This window comes from Stegodyphus dumicola, chromosome 3, assembly GCF_044657685.1.
Source record: "Stegodyphus dumicola isolate Sdum_Otavi_A_Nest chromosome 3, ASM4465768v1".
NCBI lineage: Eukaryota > Metazoa > Arthropoda > Arachnida > Araneae > Eresidae > Stegodyphus > Stegodyphus dumicola.
The window spans coordinates 240351050-240372309 of NC_140770.1; the positions used below are offsets into that span (position 1 = coordinate 240351050).

At 32.1% G+C, this 21260-nt stretch overlaps 1 long non-coding RNA gene and 3 other non-coding genes across 4 annotated transcripts in view; all 4 read left to right on the forward strand.

Moving 5' to 3' along the window:
* The first annotated feature begins 2350 nt into the window (after positions 1 to 2350).
* The window catches only part of LOC118189257 (uncharacterized), a 35474-nt gene continuing 16564 nt past the window's right edge, over positions 2351 to 21260 (forward strand). The window contains exons 1-2 of the long non-coding RNA XR_004758231.2: positions 2351 to 2503; positions 16792 to 16881. This is a non-coding gene — a long non-coding RNA (uncharacterized LOC118189257). The remainder of the gene's footprint in view (positions 2504 to 16791; positions 16882 to 21260) is intronic.
* Positions 19333 to 19396, forward strand: LOC118189263 (small nucleolar RNA SNORD24). The gene has a single exon (XR_004758238.1). It is a non-coding gene; the product is annotated as a small nucleolar RNA SNORD24 (small nucleolar RNA).
* On the forward strand, positions 19878 to 19941 carry LOC118189261 (small nucleolar RNA SNORD24). Its single transcript, XR_004758236.1, has one exon. It is a non-coding gene; the product is annotated as a small nucleolar RNA SNORD24 (small nucleolar RNA).
* LOC118189262 (small nucleolar RNA SNORD24) lies at positions 20431 to 20494 on the forward strand. The gene has a single exon (XR_004758237.1). It is a non-coding gene; the product is annotated as a small nucleolar RNA SNORD24 (small nucleolar RNA).

Here is a 21260-nt window from a genome sequence, read left to right on the forward strand (position 1 = left end):
TGGCACAAAACATGTTCAATATGGTGTTGTGTGCAACAAGTTGAAAGCGACAAACAGCATGTTCCACAACGGATCGCAGTGTCTCCGGGGTGATGTTCAGAATGTGTTGCGAAATGCGTGCCTTTAATTCCGCTAAATTTGCAATTGGAGCACGGAACACAACATCCTTCAGATATCCCCACAGCCAGAAACCACACGGAGTAAGATCAGGCGATCGGGACGGCCAGGCTGTAGGGAAATGACGGCTGATAATTCGAGCATTTCCGAAATGGCGCCTCAGCAGCTGCTTCACGGGATGTGCAATGTGCGGAGGAGCGCCATCTTGCATAAAAATGATTTCATCCACACATCCACGCTGTTGCAGAGCTGGAATCACGTGGTTGCGCAAAAGAGACGCATACCTCTGACCAGTGACGGTTGCAGTAACAGGACCGGAAGCACCCGTCTGTTCGAAAAAATATGGTTTTAGGATAAATGATGCCGTAAAGCCTCACCATACCGTGACCTTTTCAGGATGAAGTGGTACGGGGTGCGTTGCCAGTGGATTTTCTGTTGCCCATATTCGACAATTCTGGGTATTCACGTATCCTGTCAGATGGAAATGGGCTTCATCTCTCCACAAAATTTTCCACGGCCATTCATTATCCACTTCCATGCGAGCCAGGAATTCTAACGCAAACGTCTCCCTAGCTGTCAGGTCAGGCGGAAGCAACTCCTGCACATGGCCAATTTTGTACGGATAGCATTGCAGGATGTTTCGTACAATTTTCAGCACCGTGCTCGTAGGCCTGTCCAATGTTCGTTCAATTCCTCGTGCACTGCATGGTTGCACACCACCGGCCGACCCCTCCTGTAATGCTGTGGCCACTTCTTCAACTACCGTCGAATGCACTCGTTTTCTCCCTCTACCAGATTGCACATCAAACGAACCTGTCTTTTCGAATTTTTGCATCATTTTCTTTAGACCTACGACACTCATTGGGCCAATGCCTTCTTTTATACCCTTCAGTGTCCTGAATTTTTGCAGAGCTACTCTTGCACAATCATCATTCTTGTAATACAGCTTTACCAGCAGAGCGCGGTCCTGCAGTGAAACACCCATGGCGAACGTCTGAGACGCGAAATGAGGAACAGCCTGGTACCTGGTTTATAACACTGAAATTTAACTAACATTTTAATTTGTCTTCTTCCGCTTGCAGCGCCATCTGTTGCTAACTTTTGAAACTAAATTTTTTCTTCTGCCATACGCTTTCCGCCTTCTTCAATAACATTCCTTTCAAATTTGGCGTCATTTTCATGAGTGGTTCTTTTTCTATAGCGTTTTGAAACTTAAACTTTAATTATAATCACCCTGTATATTGGTTTAAAAAAATACTGGTGTTACAGATTTAATTATAATTTACAGATTTATTTATATTCAAAAAGTCAGATGGAAATCGAATTAAAATATTTTAAACCTTTTTTAACTATGAAAAAAAAAAGTATAAAGATGATTATACAGAACAATGTTACAAAATGCATTTGCAATTAAAAAAATAAAAATAAAAAAAAAAAAACTTACATTACAGGCAGGAGATGGTAGTTACTTTAGTTTTAATGTGAAATCTGACATTGTTTTACTTGATTAAAGCTTCAATATCCGGTTAAATCTGTGTTGTTGCAAATCGTAAAGTTTCCTTCAAATGATTGTCTGTCACTCGTGCTCTTGGTTTTGATTTTAGGATTTTCAAAAAAAGATGTTCACATATGTAGATACTATAAAAGATAGAAGGCATGAAGAGTGGATGTTTACGAATTCCTGGATACTTATCTTCGGTCACATGCTTCGAATAAAAATCAATTAATATAGGAATTTCAAGAAACTTGCATTTTATTGCAGAGTTACGCTGTAAATCTATAAATTCTAATTGAAGTTGAGTTGGAACAATATTACATAAGATAAATTACACAAGAAAAAGTGAAATTTTTGAAAAAAAATCGTGATTTTAGAAAATGTTATCTCAAATATCAGGCATGTCAATAAAATGTTTTAAATATAAAGAATAAGAGAAAAAAGTTTTTTTTACGACAAAAACTGACAAGGCAATTTTTCTTGAAATCAAAATTTCTCAAAATTCTTCAAGTCCAAATGTGGGATAACAAAATATCTCCAGCGGGACACCCGTGGGCCTTCCCCTGGGCAGATAGGCCTCGAAGAAGAGCCTTACTAAAGAATATGTATTGTTACGTACATAGACGTTCTTTGGCCTTACCCTCGGGTTATATAGGTTCGTTATATACCTTCGAGTGCTTTGCCATAATTAACAAAAAAAAACAAACCCAACTATGCTATCATCTGGCGCTAAAATAGTTTCAAATAATTTCAAATAGTTACCTTTTCCATATATCTTGTATGGCAACACTCTTTTCGCGTGCTTTTGAATGAATCAAAGAACGTTTAGCCTTTTCATATCGTCGATTTTCGAAGATTGGTAAGGTGATATTATTCAGTTGCATAGTTCATGTAAGTTTTTAATTATTTAATTATTATTTTAGTTTCTGTTCAGTTGACAAGAGATTTCTTCATTGTATTTGCAAAGAAAGCGATTTATGAGTGTAATTTTAATTTCCACTAATATAATGCTGCATTATCAATCATTCTCAATCCTTTTATTTAAGCGTCTTAATATTTATTTAGCACTCAAATAATTATTTTGTGAAAATATCCGTAGTAGCAGGTATTCTTTTTAAAAAAAAATATCAATTTAAACTTTTTTTTAAATCTATTTTCTTAAATTACTTGCATATCTAAGCCTATCACGTGGGTTTCGAAATTGTTGAATTTTTCGGTTGATCTTTACATTATGGTAACTTGGCGATTTTTTGGCGAAAATTTGGCAACCAACTCTCCTACAGCAACCCTCTATTTTTTTTTCCCCGCCGCCATTTTGTCTTCACGAAGTAAAGACATGTTTCTTTTCTTTTTATCTACTGAACACTTCTTCCAACAATCTACTAGCCGAATTACACTTATGCTAGAAATTTTATCAAACAAAACTGCTTAGTCATGACAATATTCACAGCAAAATTGGGAAAAAGTGCACAATACCATACTCCTTACGCGTTTTTCAAAATAACACATACACATAAACCATGTACACGCCGACTTATTTTTACTTAAAATAACATCCCAGAATTGCACAAAAATGGCATTGCGCACACTCTTCACTATATCCATGTACACTGCTTTTTTCTCATAAATTAGAAAAATTTCACGAAAGTGCATGACAATTTTCTCAATCTTTAAACCCGGTAAAAAGAACATATATGAAATTACCTGATCACGAAAAAGTATTTACCCTTTCCAAATATGAACATTTCCACATATAAAATAAATAAAATATCCAAAAACTTTTACCTCTAAATCATCTATTATATTATAAACGTCACCAACGAATTCATACCGCAACCATTACAAATACTTAGTGTCAAATATTTAAATTATTTCCATGCACGTTTACGTCAACTAAAACGTATACCAAATTCCTACAAACATAAAATTCACAAAATAACTATCATTTCATTAAAATATAATTAAATTCAAAAACACTACTTAAAATATAAATGAGCACATACATTAAATTAATAGGCCCACCAGCGGCCGAGCGGTAAAGTCGCTGAACACTGGTAGTTCGGTCCGAGGTTCGAATCCCGCGAACGGGCTGGCTGCATGGGTGTTTTCGTGGTTTTCCCCATGTGTAACGTGTATACGAGCCAGTTTCCCTTAGAAAGTCCTCCACGAGAGGCATCCCTCCTCTTAGGCAGATAGCCCTAGTGTGCTTTGCCATAATTAAATACACCACACTACACCACATTAAATTAATAAAAATTACCTTACAATCCTAATTACTTTAAACTAAATCATTGCTAATAACAATTTTTCCAATAATACCAAATTCCTTTCCACCTTACATTTAGAACAATGCATAAAAATAATATCCTCAAATAATTAAAAATACTAACTTACCTAATCTTCAGAATCTTGATTACGTGTCCGATAAACTTTTCTTCTTTCTGTTTCAGGATCTTTAAAATCATACTTATATTTCACAGCAAGGTACCAGGTAAAATAAATAACTTAATAAAACATCTTTATTTCTATCTCGCACAACCTTAAACAAACATTTATTACTACCCTTTTCAATACCACTAAATACCCATTTCGAATTTAGTTACGGCCATGGGATCCAAAAATTAACCAACACTGTTTCACACAACACCGAATAAAGCCAAATACAAAATTTCCAGATTTTTTCCCCGATTAAAGAACCGTAATTCGTTCATTAATATCACATGACATATCCCATGATCTCTCATTTCCCTCACACAAAATAATGCGTAATCGGAACTGAATACTGCTCACATTATTACCAAAGTCCCAGGTAGTAACCTTTATCGCCTCCAAAATGTCACCAAACTACCAGTTACCATATTGTAAAGATCAACCAATTTTTCTTTAATTGTTACAAGTCTTAATTCATAGTAATCTCACCCCTCCCCGCCGTATTTTCTTCCTTTCATCCCGAACCGAGAACCGGCATCTATCTACGAAAATATGTCTATCTATTCGTTAAAAAATTCAGAAAAAATAATATTAAACAAGAGAAAAATACGTTTATTTAATTTCGAGATTAATGCGTCATTAAGGCTATATATAAACGAATTGATTATACGGTATACGAATTGAAAATCCTAGTATACGGTGCAGCCTTGGCGCGATTTTGAAAATTATCACCAACACCAAAATTTATCCAAAGGACGTCTATATATACTAGTATGTGTGTATGTATATACTACACTATACTATGTATCTTGAATGACCCGTTGACTACTCATGTCTCGTTTTTACTGCTCATAATAAAGTAGCTAAATCCCGTGTGCACCGGATACTAGGATTAAACCGAACGGAGGCTTTCAAGTGCATATGATTTTTTGTTGTATTCTTGGGAAGGAGGTTTTGGTTGATCTTTACGATATGGTAACTGGTAGTTTGGCGACATTTTGGAGGCGATAAAGGTTACTACCTGGGACTTTGGTAATAATGTGAGCAGTACTCAGTTCCGATTACGCATTATTTTGTGTGAGGGAAATGAGAGATCATGGGATATGTCATGTGATATTAATGGACGAATTACGGTTCTTTAATCGGAAAAGGGGGGAAATCGGGAAAAAATCTGGAAATTTTGTATTTGGCTTTATTCTGTGTTGTGTGAAACAGTGTTCGTGAATTTTTGGATCCCATGGCCGTAACTAAAGTGAATTCGAAATGGGTATTTAGTGGTATTGAAAAGGGTAGTAATAAATGTTTCTTTAAGGTTGTGCGAGATAGAAATAAAGATGTTTTATTAAGTTATTTATTTTACCTGGTACCTTGCTGTGAAATATAAGTATGATTTTAAAGATCCTGAAACAGAAAGAAGAAAAGTTTATCGGACACGTAATCAAGTCTGAAGAAGATTAGGTAAGTTAGTATTTTTAATTACTTGAGGATATTATTTTTATGCATTGTTCTAAATGTAAGGTGGAAGTAAAGGAATTTGGTATTGGGAAAATTGTTATTAGCAATGATTTAGTTTAAAGTAATTAGGATTGTAAGGTAATTTTTATTAATTTAATGTATGTGCTCATTTATATTTTAAGTAGTGTTTTTGAATTTAATTATATTTTAATTAAATAATAGTTATTAGTCCAAAGGGATTTGAATCCCGAAGGACTATTAGTTTCGTTTTGGCATTTTGCGTCGGACTCATAAATGTCGGTTCACTTTTCAAACTGTTGCCACAAAATGTTAGAGTCCTGCATTATATTTGAAGAAATTAAATAATGAAAAATCTGCATAAATGTATGTATATTTCTCGTATTGTGATAAAACAACGGTACATAGAGTCATCGAATTTTGAATAACGTAATCCTCCAACGAATATGAGCATGTGGAAGACCAAATTTGAAATTTGTTTTATGATCGATTTCCTATTTTTTAAAACTTTGACGAATTTTTGATTAACAAACTCAAGGATTTCAAAGCGAGCAATGGCAACGTTGTGCAGAAAAAACATTTTTATCTCCAGCGCGTGAGTCTCTGTATCGGAAATTCTAAAGATATGCTCGTTTTAAAACTATTTTGCGATATTGCTGTTGCACTGGATCTTATGGTTTAAGTGCGAGGAACATGATATTTAATAAAGAAAGGTAACACACAAAATGTTAAAAAACGTCCCTTTGTACGTAATTTAAAATCTGAAACATTTCAGTTTTTTTTTTTTTTTTTTTTTTTTGTGAATTTTATGTTTGTAGGAGATTGGTATATGTTTTAGTTGAAGTAAACGTGCATGGAAATAATTTAAATATCTGACACTAAGTATTTGTAATGGTTGCGGTATGAATTCGTTGGTGACGTTTATAATATAATAGATGATTTAGAGGTAAAAGTTTTTGGATATTTTATTTATTTTATATGTGGAAATGTTCATATTTGGAAAGGGTAAATACTTTTTCGCGATCAGGTAATTTCATATATGTTCTTTTTACCGGGTTTAAAGATTGAGAAAATTGTCATGTGTTTTCGTGAAATTTTTCTAATTTATGAGAAAAAAGCAGTTTACATGGATATAGTGAAGAGTGTGCGCAATGCCATTTTTGTGCAATTCTGGGATGTTTTCTTAAGTAAAAATAAGTCGATGTGTACATGGTTTAGTGATATTTTAATTAAATGATAGTTATTTTGTGAATTTTATGTTTGTAGGAATTTGGTATACGTTTTAGTTGACGTAAACGTGCATGGAAATAATTTAAATATTTGACACTAAGTATTTGTAATGGTTGCGGTATGAATTCGTTGGTGACGTTTATAATATAATAGATGATTTAGAGGTAAAAGTTTTTGGATATTTTATTTATTTTATATGTGGAAATGTTCATATTTGGAAAGGGTAAATACTTTTTCGTGATCAGGTAATTTCATATATGTTCTTTTTACCGGGTTTAAAGATTGAGAAAATTGTCATGCACTTTCGTGAAATTTTTCTAATTTATGAGAAAAAAGCAGTGTACATGGATATAGTGAAGAGTGTGCGCAATGCCATTTTTGTGCAATTCTGGGATGTTTTTTTAAGTAAAAATAAGTCGGCGTGTACATGGTTTATGTGTATGTGTTATTTTGAAAAACGCGTAAGGAGTATGGTATTGTGCACTTTTTCCCAATTTTGCTGTGAATATTGTCATGACTAAGCAGTTTTGTTTGATAAAATTTCTAGCATAAGTGTAATTCGGCTAGTAGATTGTTGAAAGAAGTGTTCAGTAGATAAAAAGAAAAGAAACATGTCTTTACTTCGTGAAGACAAAATGGCGGCGGGAAAAAAAAAATAGAGGGTTGCTGTAGGAGAGTTGGTCGCCAAAAAAACGCCAAGTTACCATAATGTAAAGATCAACCATGAATTTTTAAATCCCGTTATGTTTAATACATTGTTTTCTGTGCTAACTTGAATTTAATACAAATTTATTTTCGTTTATCATGTTTAACCTGTTAGTTTTACATCTATACTTATTATCTGTGAATTTTTACTACATTGTCTGCTAACTTGAATTTACATACACTAAAAACCACATTTACAAAATATCACGCTTATGGCTCGGCTCATCCAAAGAAAGTCTATATTCTTTGGCTCATCTTTGATGAGCCGCGAGCTTGGCGAGTAAAAATGCAACGGGTTCTTTCCCGAAGCGCCAACAGGTTCTCTGCGGATGAAAACCCTAAATCTCCAAATGCGAGCAACGACAGTGATAATTCAACAAAATGAACACAAGAGAAATGGTTGCAACCTTCAAACAAGTGGATAGGATGATTCCGCTAGGTTACCAGGTTTGAACTATTGTTGCCAAAGTTGGCAATGTTTACATTTCTCTGCGGTAACAAATTTTCCCAAAAATAGTGCAAATGTTAACTATAATATCAATTCTTTTCTTTAGCAAAATTTTTAACATGTTTATTATGCTGATCATAGAATTTTTTTTTTTAGTTTGTTTATATAATCAGATAATTGGTCTCTCTTGGTCCCTTCCTTTTTAATTTTCACTGTTGTGATTTGCCTTAGTTTCTGTTGGTTGAGATAATATAAATTATAATTAGCAGTTTTACAATTGCTTCTGAATAGAATTCTACAACTCTCTGATTATTCTTGCCTGATTTTGAAATCAAATGTATTAAGTTCTCAATATTCTTAATACCTTAATTTTTAATAAATATTTTATTTTTGAAGATGACAGGAAAACTGAAACTAAGAGTCACCTTTTTACCTGAGTAGGATGAAGGTGCTAATAGTTTCAAAAAGTAAAAAAAAAAAGGAAATATACACTAAACACCTAATTATGCTGTTTCAGTCACCTTTCACTCTAACAGATTTTGATTTAATCCTAGTATATGGTATACAAGGAATTTGGCAACATTATGATGAGCAGTTAACATGGTATATAAAGCAAATAAAATGAATCATTTTGGTGTTGGGGACAATTTCCAAAATTGCACTAAGGATATACTGTGTACTAGGATTTTACCCAGAGTTATGTTCATTTATCTAAATTGTGTAGACATAAGAGCTATTTATTAATTGCATGCTTCTCACTGGCACTATATGTGAATTTGATATTTATAAACACTAGCATTGCAATCTAATTTTTAAAGTAACCAAAAACGAAAAACTAGGAGTCATCTTTATACTTTAGTAGAATGACATTGAATGAAGTGAGTAGAATGCCATGAATTTAGTAGAATTTTTTTTTTTTTAATTTTGACAATGAAACCTCATTTCTGGTTACCATGATAGTTTTAACTTTGTTTTAACTTCCTGATTTTTTGATAGTAGAATAAATTGATGTGTACATGTACAAATTTGAAGCAGTGCGCAATGCCTAGTTTGTGCAATTCTAAGGTCAGTGTGTACTTGGACACAGAGTTTGTGCAATTCTTTGACTTTTTATTTTGGTTTTGTGTAGCGGCCATCTTGAAATTTTGCGTTCCTGGTGCCGATCTTGGCAACAAAAAAGAATCGCCATAAACAAGGGGCACCCAATTGTAATCTTTTACCAAAAAAAAAAAATTAAAATATATGTTCAATATTTTATTATGCTGTTTTAATGCTTTTTGACTTTTTAACAGATTTACATTAATATATATAAATTATATAGATGTAAAGATGCTTTGGACACTTAAGAGTCACTTTTATACCTTAGTAGGATGAAAGGTGCTAATAATTTCAGAAAACCCAAAAAAAGAAAAAAAAAATGAAATATACACTGAACACCTTATTATGCTGTTTCAGTCACCTTTCACTTTAACAGATTTATATTCATTTATCTAAACTGTGTAGATGTAAGGGCTGTCTGTTCACTGTGTGCTTCTCATTGCACTATAAAATATTTGATATTTATAAATACTAGCATTCCACTTTCTAATTTTGATAGTAGCAGAAATACTGAAATTAAGAGTCACCTTTCTACCTTATTGGAATGAAGGTGCTAATAGTTTCGGAAAACAAAAGAAAGGAATATACACTGAACACCATATTATGCTGTTTCAGTCACCTTTCACTTTTAACAGATCCAAATTTAACTTGTGTAGACACACAAAGTGTTTTTATTCATCATGTGCCTCTCATTGATACAGTAAACTTAATATCTAATAAATGCCAAAGTTCCACTTTCTAATCTTAAAGGTAACAGATTTGGTTTATTTGATTGTGGCAAAGCACTTGAGCGCTATCTGCCTAAAGGGAGAGATGCCTTCATGGAGGATTTTTCTAAGGCATTCTGGCTCATATACATGTATATAAATTATATAGATGTAAAGGTGCTTTAGACACACAGAGCATTTATATTTGCGTGTTTCTCATTCATGGAGAAAACCTTGAAAATACCCATGCAGCCAGCCAAATGGTGATTCGAATGCAGGAGGAAAACTGAAATTTAAAGTTATCTTTGCACCATGAATGTGCGTATAATTTCAGGGGAAAAAAAAAGAAAAACATACACTGAACACACCTTATGCTGTTTTCAGTCGCCTTTCTCTTTAACAGTTTAAATTCATTTGTCTAAATTGTGTAGATGTAAAGGCTGTTTAGACATACATCACTTTTATTAATCATATGCTTCTCCAATAACAGTGATACATTAACTTAGTTTTTAAAAAATACTAGCATTCCGCTTTCTAATTTTTAGAAAAGTTTTTAGTAGAAAAACTGAAACTAAGAGTCACCTTTATACTTTAGTAGGATGAAGGTGCTAATAGTTTCGGAAAGCAAAAGAATGAAATATACACTGAACACCTTATTATGCTGTTTCAGTCACCTTTCACTTTAACAGATTTATGTTCATTTATTTAAATTGTGTAGAAGTAGGGGTTACTTATTGATTATGTGCTTCTCATCAGGGCTGTGATATATGAATTTAATATTTAATTAATACCAGCATTCTACTTTCTAATTAGCAGTAATCTTTATACCATAGTAGGATGAAGGTGCTAATAGTTTTGGAAAACACAAAAATGAAATACAGTACCAAGTCCAAAATCCGGACGTCTGTTATCCGGAATGATCTAAAATCCAGACCTCAAAACCACCAACAATGTCTTTCTAGTAGGCTTTACGCATGCACATTTGATTCTCACCTCTGCTCGTAATAAAACATCTGGAGAGACCCGATTCTTGATTTCACTTCGACACGAAATAAAATACAGTCAAAAGTCGTTAATCCAGACTCGTCGGGACTTCGGCGATTCCGGATTACCAATTTTTCCGCATTATAGATCATCAGTTGAAATCTGGTAAGATGGCATGCAGAAATTATAAAATTAAAAGTATGAAACTATAATTTATGAAATAAAGAACAATTATGAACAACAATGGGTATTAAAATTTACAAAAAAAGTTTAATATGTGTTTACTTTATTAAACATATCTTTCAATGTAAGTTGCTTAAGTTGCTTCGTTTTTTATGTGATAATACATTCTCTTTAATTCTATAAACAGACATAATTTCTTGTTCAGTTACAAAGTTCCGCTGTTCAAGTCCTATAATTGCTGTGTCGTGAATACAGACTAATTTGTCAATCGGAATTTTTTCGTTTTCAATAACCTGTGTTACTTTCTTCACTATCGGAAGCGAATTATAATGATGAGGAATTTGATTTAAATCATACCAAAGATGGAGTACATCCAGATGAAATACTACATTTAGTAAGGAATTATAAGCCAAATAAAATAAAAACATCTGCCCTGAAGATAAGGATAGTGCTGACAGATCCGCAGCGTTAAAGATAAACAGTTTAGATAAGCAAACGTTAAAGTTTAGATAAATAAAAAATATGCCTTTATCCATTTTTTGCAGCAATTCCACTTTTTGTTTAATGGACTTCGAAACATACTTTCGCTATGTAGATCCTTTACATATTAGTAAATATATATCAGAAATTCTATTTGACATAATTGAAAGTTCAAGCTTACTTTTATAAAATTGCTCTAACAGTCTGCAAAAAATAAGTCTGATCCAATTTGAAGATTAAGGAACAACGCAATCTGCAACATTAACTGAATTAGATAATTTTAGCTTAGCTTATACCGTCTGTTATACATTAAACGCGCATGTGTAAACGTATTTTGCGCACACGCATATTTGCAGCCGTAAAGGTCTGCATGTGCAACGCTTGTAGCTTTGAGGTCCGGATTATGGGTGTCCGAATTAACGACTTTTGACTGTACCTTATTATTGAAGAAATGATCATTTTAGCATAAATTTGTACAATCAGTAATTTGGCTCTGTTGCTGCGTATCTATTTGGCACACATCTCAAACTGAAACATTCCACATAGATACATGGTTGATCTGACATCAACCTAGCAAATCATTATTTATTATACTTTCCTTTCATCACTGCATGTTTATCAACACATGACAACTTGAGTAATGTAGCGATGCCTAAACAATTTTTTTATGTTAGTAATTGAATAACAACAAAGGAGTGTAGTAACCTTTTATGTTGACATGCTTGCCGATGATTACAGATTTAAGTTAAATGCCCTAAAAAATGTTGACGAGGAAAAATTTAACAAAAACTTTTCCATATACTAAAACAGGGTTCGTAGCGGTCCTTACAAGTGCTTATAGTCCTTATATTTGAAAATAAAAAAAAAGGCCTTTATAGGTGCTTTCTTTTTCTTTAAAGCCCTTATTTTTTTATTTTTAGTGCTTTTTTTTAATGAACGCGCATCTTTTCCCGTACCAGAGCCGAAACTAAATAAACAACTTTTCTTCCTTATATGCAACGTCAGATGGTGAATTATACTCCCGGAAATTGCTTCCCCCCCTTTCTCTGCATTAACATAACCTATGGTGCGTGCTCCGCGTGGTCAGTTCATATTCGTGGTTATTATGAGCGTATGAATGAATATTTATAATATAGTTGCAGTAACTGCTGAAGTATAGATAAACTTCCAAAAATGGGTGTGTTTTTACACAGATTAGCTTTCTAAGGAATAATATTCGGAATGGCTTAGATAAAAGGAAAGTAATCGAATAGTCAAAATAGTTTTTTCCCCCCCAATACATTATACAGTACGGAGGTTGGGAGTTTCTCCCCATTCTCCGCAAAATCTCTAATATTGAAACAGTGGTCTTTTTTTTTTTTTTTTTTTTTTGTCGTCACTGCCCAATCTGGATTGAATAGGTCTAAAAGTTTTTGCGGTCTACCCAGCCTAAGCGAAGATTGATTCTATTCCGGAAATTTAACGCAGTCTGATGAAAATTAGAATCAGAAACACCCCAGATTAGTAAGTCTCTTTCTTTTCCTTTATTCAGTTCTTTATTCTTCGAATACCGGCAGCTGTTGATTCCGATTTCGTAATATCACATGTGGAAGAATTACGCCGCACGTATTGCGCAATAAAGTTTGTGGTATTTTGCAGAGATAATTAATTTTGATGTTCAGTCCGAGATTTGTTTATGAACACTTAAAAGAGTTTTACTATGCTTTCTAAGCAGAATATTTCTCAGTTCCATTGGTCTATTTCTATATGATGCACATATCGAAATGTCAAAATCAATTATTTAGCCGAGAAATCTAAAGAACGGCTACAATCTCCCCCACTCCTCTTTTTCCAGTTACTATCCGGAATATTCGGCAATTTCCGAATATGTGGCTTAGTTAAGCTTTTACTGTTAAAGGATGACTGCATGAAGCAATTTCCCGTCTTCTGATTTCAGAAATGTGTCTCTTTTTTACTTAATTTACTTTGCTTGGAATATATGTTAAGGGAAAACTGTTATGCAATGAAAATTTATAAAATGTTCAGAATTTAATTTAAGTTAAATTTAAATATTAATATAAGTGGGAAAATAAATTGTATTTATTGTTAGGTGCCGAACAAATACAATTAATATGGCTTATTATTTATTTTCTATATTTTGAACTGAAATTTCAGTGCTCATTCTCTTAATAAATATTGCATTGCTCATATTTTAAATTACAAGTCTAATTTTTCTTTTAGGGTTATGCAGTTGTATATAATGTAATTAGACAGGTGCTTATTTTTTCCTTAAAATGTGCTTGAAAAGTGCTTATAGGTGCTTATTTTTTTAACTAAACTGTGGCTACGAACCCTGTAAAAATAGATTTTATTGATGATACTCATAGACACAAAGATTACATTTAGGGCTATTTTAACTAAGAATAACTGATTTGTTATTCACATAAACCCAGAACCAGCACCAGAGCTCGTAAGGCGGCACCGGGTCGTAGAATTTAGGAATCACAAAGACTGCAACAGGCGTTAATTAAACTAATACAATTCAAGCTTAATTGTCTCAGTGCACGAAAGAAGGAAGATAAAATTTAATGGAACAGCTTGTTAATTTGATGATGATAGCTGCGAATTTTAAAGGTTTTCGGATATTGCAAAACAAAGGTGAAATTTTCCAATTGACCAATTTTGTAAACAAATGTGGAGAAGCAGTAATGAATGAAGATGATATAAAAGTTTTTCATGGTGATGGTAATGCTTCTCAATCATCAATCAATTATTGAATGGTGAAATCTGTAGTATAATTCTAGATCCAGAAACTTCTGCCATCTATAGTGAAAATAGTGACAGAAGTTACTGAAAACGAAAAATTTTCGATTGACAAGTTATAGCGTTGCGCGCCTCCAACTTGCACGCAACCAAGAGGTGACTGTGAAAACTTGTATAAAAGATAGAGCCTTGTGAAGGGTTTAAGTCCCTTTTTATTCAACGTAATAAATTACAATTGCGTCCTCTTGACGCTTACAGACTGTGCCAACTTGGCAGTCAAATAAAAATAATAACCTGAAAAGAAAGTAAAGACAAGATTCTAATTACGAGGCTCTCTAAAATAACTAACTCACCGTGTTTTACAATACCGCTGCTAATTCAGCAGACTTTGAAGCTCACTGGAACTATTACCACTACTTCCCGCCAAGCACATAGGCCGCAACGCGGGGTTCTTCAATTCTCGCTAACTACCTCCGCGCTCGCTAAGTAAGAATATCACACCGAACTCGTTTCCTTCTATTTAAATCAGAATACTTCCGCTGATAATTTGAATCCTTGCGCGTTCTACTCAAATTTACATATTCTGGCATTGGCAGTTCCAGGGGAAAGTAAGGCTTGACAGGAAAGATAGTTTAAACTTAAAATAAATGTTAGTTAAAATAAATATAAACTCTACAAAGTTAATCGGAATTCACGACACAGCAGTTACAGGACTTCAACAATGTGACTAAAAGGGAGATTATGTCTGTCTACGAATTAAAGAGAAAGTATTAGCACAAAAAAACAAAACAACTTGTACATATATTGAAAGAAATGTTTACTAAAGTAAACAAATAAATATTAAGCTTCTTGTTTTGTAAATTTTGATACCCGTTAGATTATAAATGCTTTATTTCATTTTTAAAATTTTATAATTTCTACATGCCATCTCACTAGATTTAAACTGATCTAATATCGGGAAAAATCCCAAATCCAGAATTGCCGAAGTCCCAACGAGTCCTGATTTCGGACTTTGTACTGTATAGGATAAAGATTTTATGCTGTTTCAGTCATCAACTTTCATTTGTTATTGATTTATGTTTGTGTATGTAAATTTGTAGACATAAGGGTTGTGGTGAAGAAATTAATAGAAAAATGAGACAGATGATTTGTATTAAAATGATTGATTACTTTTTGATTTACTCCTTAAAATAAATCAACATTCAAACTAATTTAGAAAAGGAAATGGTTGTAAGAATAACTGATGTATTAAGAAGGCCAAGTAAGTTGTAGATTAAGTAAGCATTAAATTTGCGAAAATGATGATGCAAGTTTTTCTAGAGATAAAATCAAATTAGAAGAAGAAAAAAACATGTTATAAAGCAGTTATGGGCAAATGCTTTAAGCGCTGCCCGATAAAGTCGTGGGCAGAGTCAGCGTAAGGTGAAATGGTATGTGTATATGATGTTATGTGGTGTCTCTTGTTCCCTAGATCATGATAGAAGGGGAACCTCATCCATAAAAGTAGATTTCATAGAGTTAAAAAAAATACAATTTAAAACGGCGTCCTATGCTCAATTTCTTCCGAAGTTTTCTCGGGTGTATGATGAAGCTTGTTGAACAGAATTCTGCATGACAGTTGATTTCCATTTTTCAGGTAGGAGGTTATTTTTTTATTGCTTTTCTTAAAAAAAAAAAGACTTGTTGGGTTACTACCAGTTTGTTGTGTCTTCAAATACGTCAAAATTGGGAGTAAAATCTGAGTCATCAAATTTATACTGCGCCAAAATTTAGGTTTGAGATGTTCCCCTTTTCTGATCAGTCTTTTTATCTCAACAATATTCATATTTCATTGTTTAATGTTTAAAGCTGTTGAAAATGAAAGAACTTGATTCTTGAGAGGATGTACATGCTTTAAGCTTAGATTGACCTCTAGCATAATCATTCTTGTAGTAATAATAGATGCACAGTTGTGCTGCTGATTTTGGTAATTTGCATGCAAATGCGGCAGGGAAAGAGATGAAAATGTTATTGCATGTGATTTCATAACAGACTAAATTAAGCAATTAAAAGGGATGCATTTGGCATGGGCCCACCTTATTGTAGAGACCTGCAATAATTGAATGAAATTCTGTCCAAAAATATGAGTCACAAAATGCAGCAGGGAAAGAGATGAAAATGTTATTGCATGTGATTTCATAACAGACTAAATTAAGCAATTAAAAAAGATGCATTTGGCATGGGGTAGGCTTTTGCCCACCTTATTGTAGAGACCTGCAATAATTGAATGAAATTCTGTCCAAAAATATGAGTCACAAAATAAAAGTCTGAAATTACTCTTAAATTGTAATAAGACAAAAGAGTAAGCTTATTAAATCACAGCAAATAAAATTGTAAATCATTATTGGAAATGTGACTAAAGTTTTGAAATATCATAAATGAGCTGATATGCTACCAGCTCTGCATTAGTACTCTTCCAGACTACGCAGGTTTTAAATAGAGTAATCTATTATGCAGTTATTATGATCATTGGTAGGTAGGTATCTTCTGTTAGATGACTTTGCATATCAAAATCTTCTGCAACCATGGGTGGTTGTCTTGGATTTCACTGTATATTTTATTAGAAAGTAAACAATAATTTATACTTGTGTACACTCGTATTTTAAGCTGAAACATTGCATTTCTTAAATTTAATAAATGTTATTTTTTATGAAATATAGTGAAGTTTGGAATGAGAACCACAAATTCGAAAATCAAGCTATATTGAAAAGAAGTTCATTGATTTAAAGCTTTTGACTATGAGCCACGATGTAAGTAAAATTTTTTGATATTAATCAGATCTTTTCAATTTAGTTTTCAGATATGACCTTGTTTTTCATTTCAGTTTAAATTCAAAACAGAATTTAACTGATATTCCATAAAACTGATTGAAAAACTAAAAGAAAACCTGTGTTTTAAATTTTTGCACTGGGTATTACTTGTTAAACTATTGGTCTGTAGTAAAAAGTGTTCTAGATGAATGAAGGGCATTGTGCAACTAAGCTTAAGTAACATTCCATGAATATTTTGAGGTTCTAAGGATTGAAAAACTGATACAGTAGCAGGTAAATAATTTTCAACAGCAGCTGATTACGAATGCTGTTTGCAGTCAGCTATATTCAATGGATATCTTACCTCGAATAAAAATCACTTTTCTGTCACAGAGGCTTTTGACAGAGATATCCTTTCACTCAACATATAATCTGAATATATATTGCTGTAATTAATAAATTTTAATATTCTCATTCCAGTTTAATTGTGCTTAAGGTAAATAAGGGTGCTAATTATTAATAAATAATAATTGTGCTTAAAGAAAATAAACCGGTGCATTCTTTCTTCCAAACTATCCTTGTACAAGAGCACTTAAACCAGAAAATTTTTTTAAACAGATAAGAGCAGGACACAAAAACTGATGACGTAAAACAAGTATAGGGTTGAAAAATGCAGTAAAATGTACATATTCATTTAAGAAATAATTCTTGTTCAGAATTTAAAAAAAATGTACATTAGATTTTACTTCTTGATCGTGGTTTTAGTTGGTATTTTTTTTTAGGAGAGTGTACATAAAGGTTATTTTAAAATTTTGGTAAAAATATATTTAAGGGTGCCTCTGCAAAAATTAGAGATTTTTGGCGATTGGCAAGCAAAGCACAACTTCAAGGTGGCCACAATAGAAAACCAAAATAACAAGTTAAAGAATTGCACAAACTCCGTGTCCATGTTCACATCAGTCTATTTTCACTTAAAAAAAAAAAAAAATCAAACAATTGCAAAAACTCTGCATGTTCACATCAATCTATTTTGACTTAAAAAATCAAAACATGACACAATTCTACATTAGAGTCAAACAAGAATATGTAATCTCAACAAACTAAATTTTAAATCAAACATTGAAATAACATAAAAAAAGAAATGAATCTTATCATATCTGTGGCACACAGAATTCCATAACAGCATCCAAAAGCTTTCTTCAAACCATGTTCCCTTTCTAATGGAACACTATATGGTGAGCATTTGAACCTTTCTCGCAATAAACCCATTTAAAGCCATCTGAACGATCTTTACGTCTGACCAAACGCATTTCCTTCGTACAAACTGGACACTTACAATTCCGTTCAATTATGTCTGACAAAGTTCCTTTTCTTCTGTCCTCAACCACATAACTTCCACTATTTTTCTGTACTACCAAACACCCAGTGTACCACTGGCAGTCATTTTACGATGCTAAGCACACAATATGCACCGTATTTCTTGACATCCAGCAAATATTTTCCCATCAAATTCACTGTAATCACGCAACCAATCACGTCAGAATAGGGTTTCCATATCATTCAACTACTTATGTTAACATAAAGAAAACAACTTGGCGATAATCCAAGGGGCATCCTAAAATAAAGGCTAACCAAAAATTTTTTTTTCATTTGCCTAAGTTGCCATCATGAAATTTGCATGTTTCTTTTTTTCATGATAATACTTAATCTGTAGTATATAAGTTTTTTTTTTACCATTCTTATGATAATTATTTGTAGTGTTTTTGATGAAAGTGATGTTTGAGAAGATTAAATTTAATTTGAATCATCTGAGTGTCTTTAATCAGTGGTTTTGAGGAGCCAATCTGTACTCAAACAGCCTTTTCATCAAAGCTCAGTATCTTCATGTATAAATTACATATAAACTCATATGTGCTTTTTAATCTAATATTTTAATATGGAGGAGTATCTTTTGAAACAAGAAAAGATGATGGTAAGTGGCTTTCCAAATCATTTTTTCGCAGTTAAAATAGTATGACATATTGGATGATTAATAATCTAAAATAAAAAATGTGAGCAGTCAAGTAGCAGTAGATAATGTTATGTCATTAATCAATTTCTTTAACTTCTTTCTAGTTTTGTTATTTTGCTTAATGTAGAGTTATGTTTTATTTATAATTTTTATACTTTCTTATTCATTAAAATTCCCCATAAAATAAAAAGATAGTAATAAAATTGAAAATTTTTGTATAATTTTAACTCTAATTTTTGCTTTTTTAATTTGTTTATGTAAGGTCAGTTGTTTTGGTAAAAGATTTTCTCATTGTAGCTGTCAACTACTAGCCTCTGTGTTTATTACAAAGAATCTAGAAGATAAATATATTTATATCAAATTGTTGCTAAATGTAAGAGTAAATTAGTATAGCAGATGGTACTGGTGATAAAAAATAAGGTTTGCCAGTATATCTTAGAAGCCTGTGATGAAAAATAAATTGTGAATGAATTCTGATTATTTTCCACCAAGATCTCTGAGGCTGAATAAAATTTAAAAGACTACAATAAAAATCATTATTTTTCTGCCAATTAAAATAGTATGAAATATTGGATAATTAATAATAAAATTTAAAAAATATTTAACGGTGCATCAAATAACATTAGATAATGTGTCATTAATTAACGTGTTCGTTTTTAGTTTTGTTATTTCGCTCAATGTGTAAATATTTATATGTTATATTCATTTAAATTCCCTATAAAATAAAGAGGTTGTAATTAAAATTGTAAATTTTTGTATAAGTTTTAACTCTAATTTTTGCTTTTTTAATTCGGTTGTGTAAGGTCAGTTGTTTTGGTAAAAGATTTTCTCATTGTAACTGTCTACTACTAGCCTCTGTGTTTATTACAAAAAAATCTGGAAGATAAATATATTTATATCAAATTGTTGCTAAATGTAAGAGTAAATTAGTATAGCAGATTGTGATACTGGTGATAAAAAATAAGGTTTGCCAGTATATCTTAGAAGCCAGTGATGAAAAATAAATTGTGAATGAATTCTGATTATTTTCCACCAAGATCTCTGAGGCTGAATAAAATTCAAAAGACTACAATAAAAATCATTATTTTTCTGCTAATTAAAATAGTATGAAATATTGGGATAATTAATAATCTTAAAATTAAAAAAATATTTAACAGTGTGTCAAATAAGATTAGATAATGTTATGTCATTAATCAATTTCTTTAACCTGTTTGTTTTTAGTTTTATTTTGCTTAATGTGTAAATATTTATATATTCTATTCATTTAAATTCCCCATAAAATAAAGAGGTTTTAATTAAAATTGTAAATTTTTGTATAATTTTTAATTCTCATTTTTGCCTTTTTAATTTGGTTATGTAAGGTCAGTTGTTTTGGTAAAAGATTTTCTCATTCCAGCTTTCAACTACTAGCCTCTGTGTTTATCACAAAAAATCTGGAAGATAAATATATTTATATCAAATTGTTGTTAAATGTAAGAGTAAATTGGTATAGCAGATAGCACTGGTGATAAAAAATATTTACCAGTGTATACCTTAGAAGCCTGTGATGAAAAATAAATTGTGAATGAATTCTGATTATTTTCCACCAAGATCTCTGAGGCTGATTAGACGACATTAAAACGTCTTGCAACTTGATCTTGGTTTTTCAGGTTTTCTTTAAAGGAAAAAGTATTGGGGGGAGAACAATCAACATGATATCTTGCTGTCTTTGAGTGCCTAATTAAAATTCTTATCATTTATTTAGTTGCTGTAAAAACTTAACAGATTTTATCTGACCCAAATCTCTAAAACTCGCCTAAAAGATCTTGCATTAAGTGGTGTTTCCTTGATTATAATCCCAAAATGATTATTTCATTTTGTACCTCGACTTCTTTCATTCCAATGTATATATTTGAACTCATTTCTGGATGCTTGTCTGTGTATTTAGATATTAAGACAAATGTTTTTGTATGTATATACATATAAATGGAGTGACTGCTTGGAAGATTAATATTCAATTTTCATGATTTATGTTAATTTTTTGATCTTTTGATCACAAGATGATTATTTGTTTGCTCCGTGTTTCTGATTGCACTGATGTTCAGGAAGAATCTGATGTATTTTAAAAACTGAATTTGAATCTGTTGACTGTCAGTTTTCCATCATTACACTGATGTTAATATGATCATGAATTAAGACCCTTTCATAGTTATGCTTATGTTTTCACTTTGTTATGACAGAGGCAATTTGTAATCTGTTTTGGCATGTATTTTATGTTATTTGTTTGATATGTGTACACAGTGACATCCAGTGCTTCAAGCTCTTAGCCCACAAGGGAACTTTTCTCTTTATCGTGCATGAAATGGATATTGAAACGTGAAATGATGAA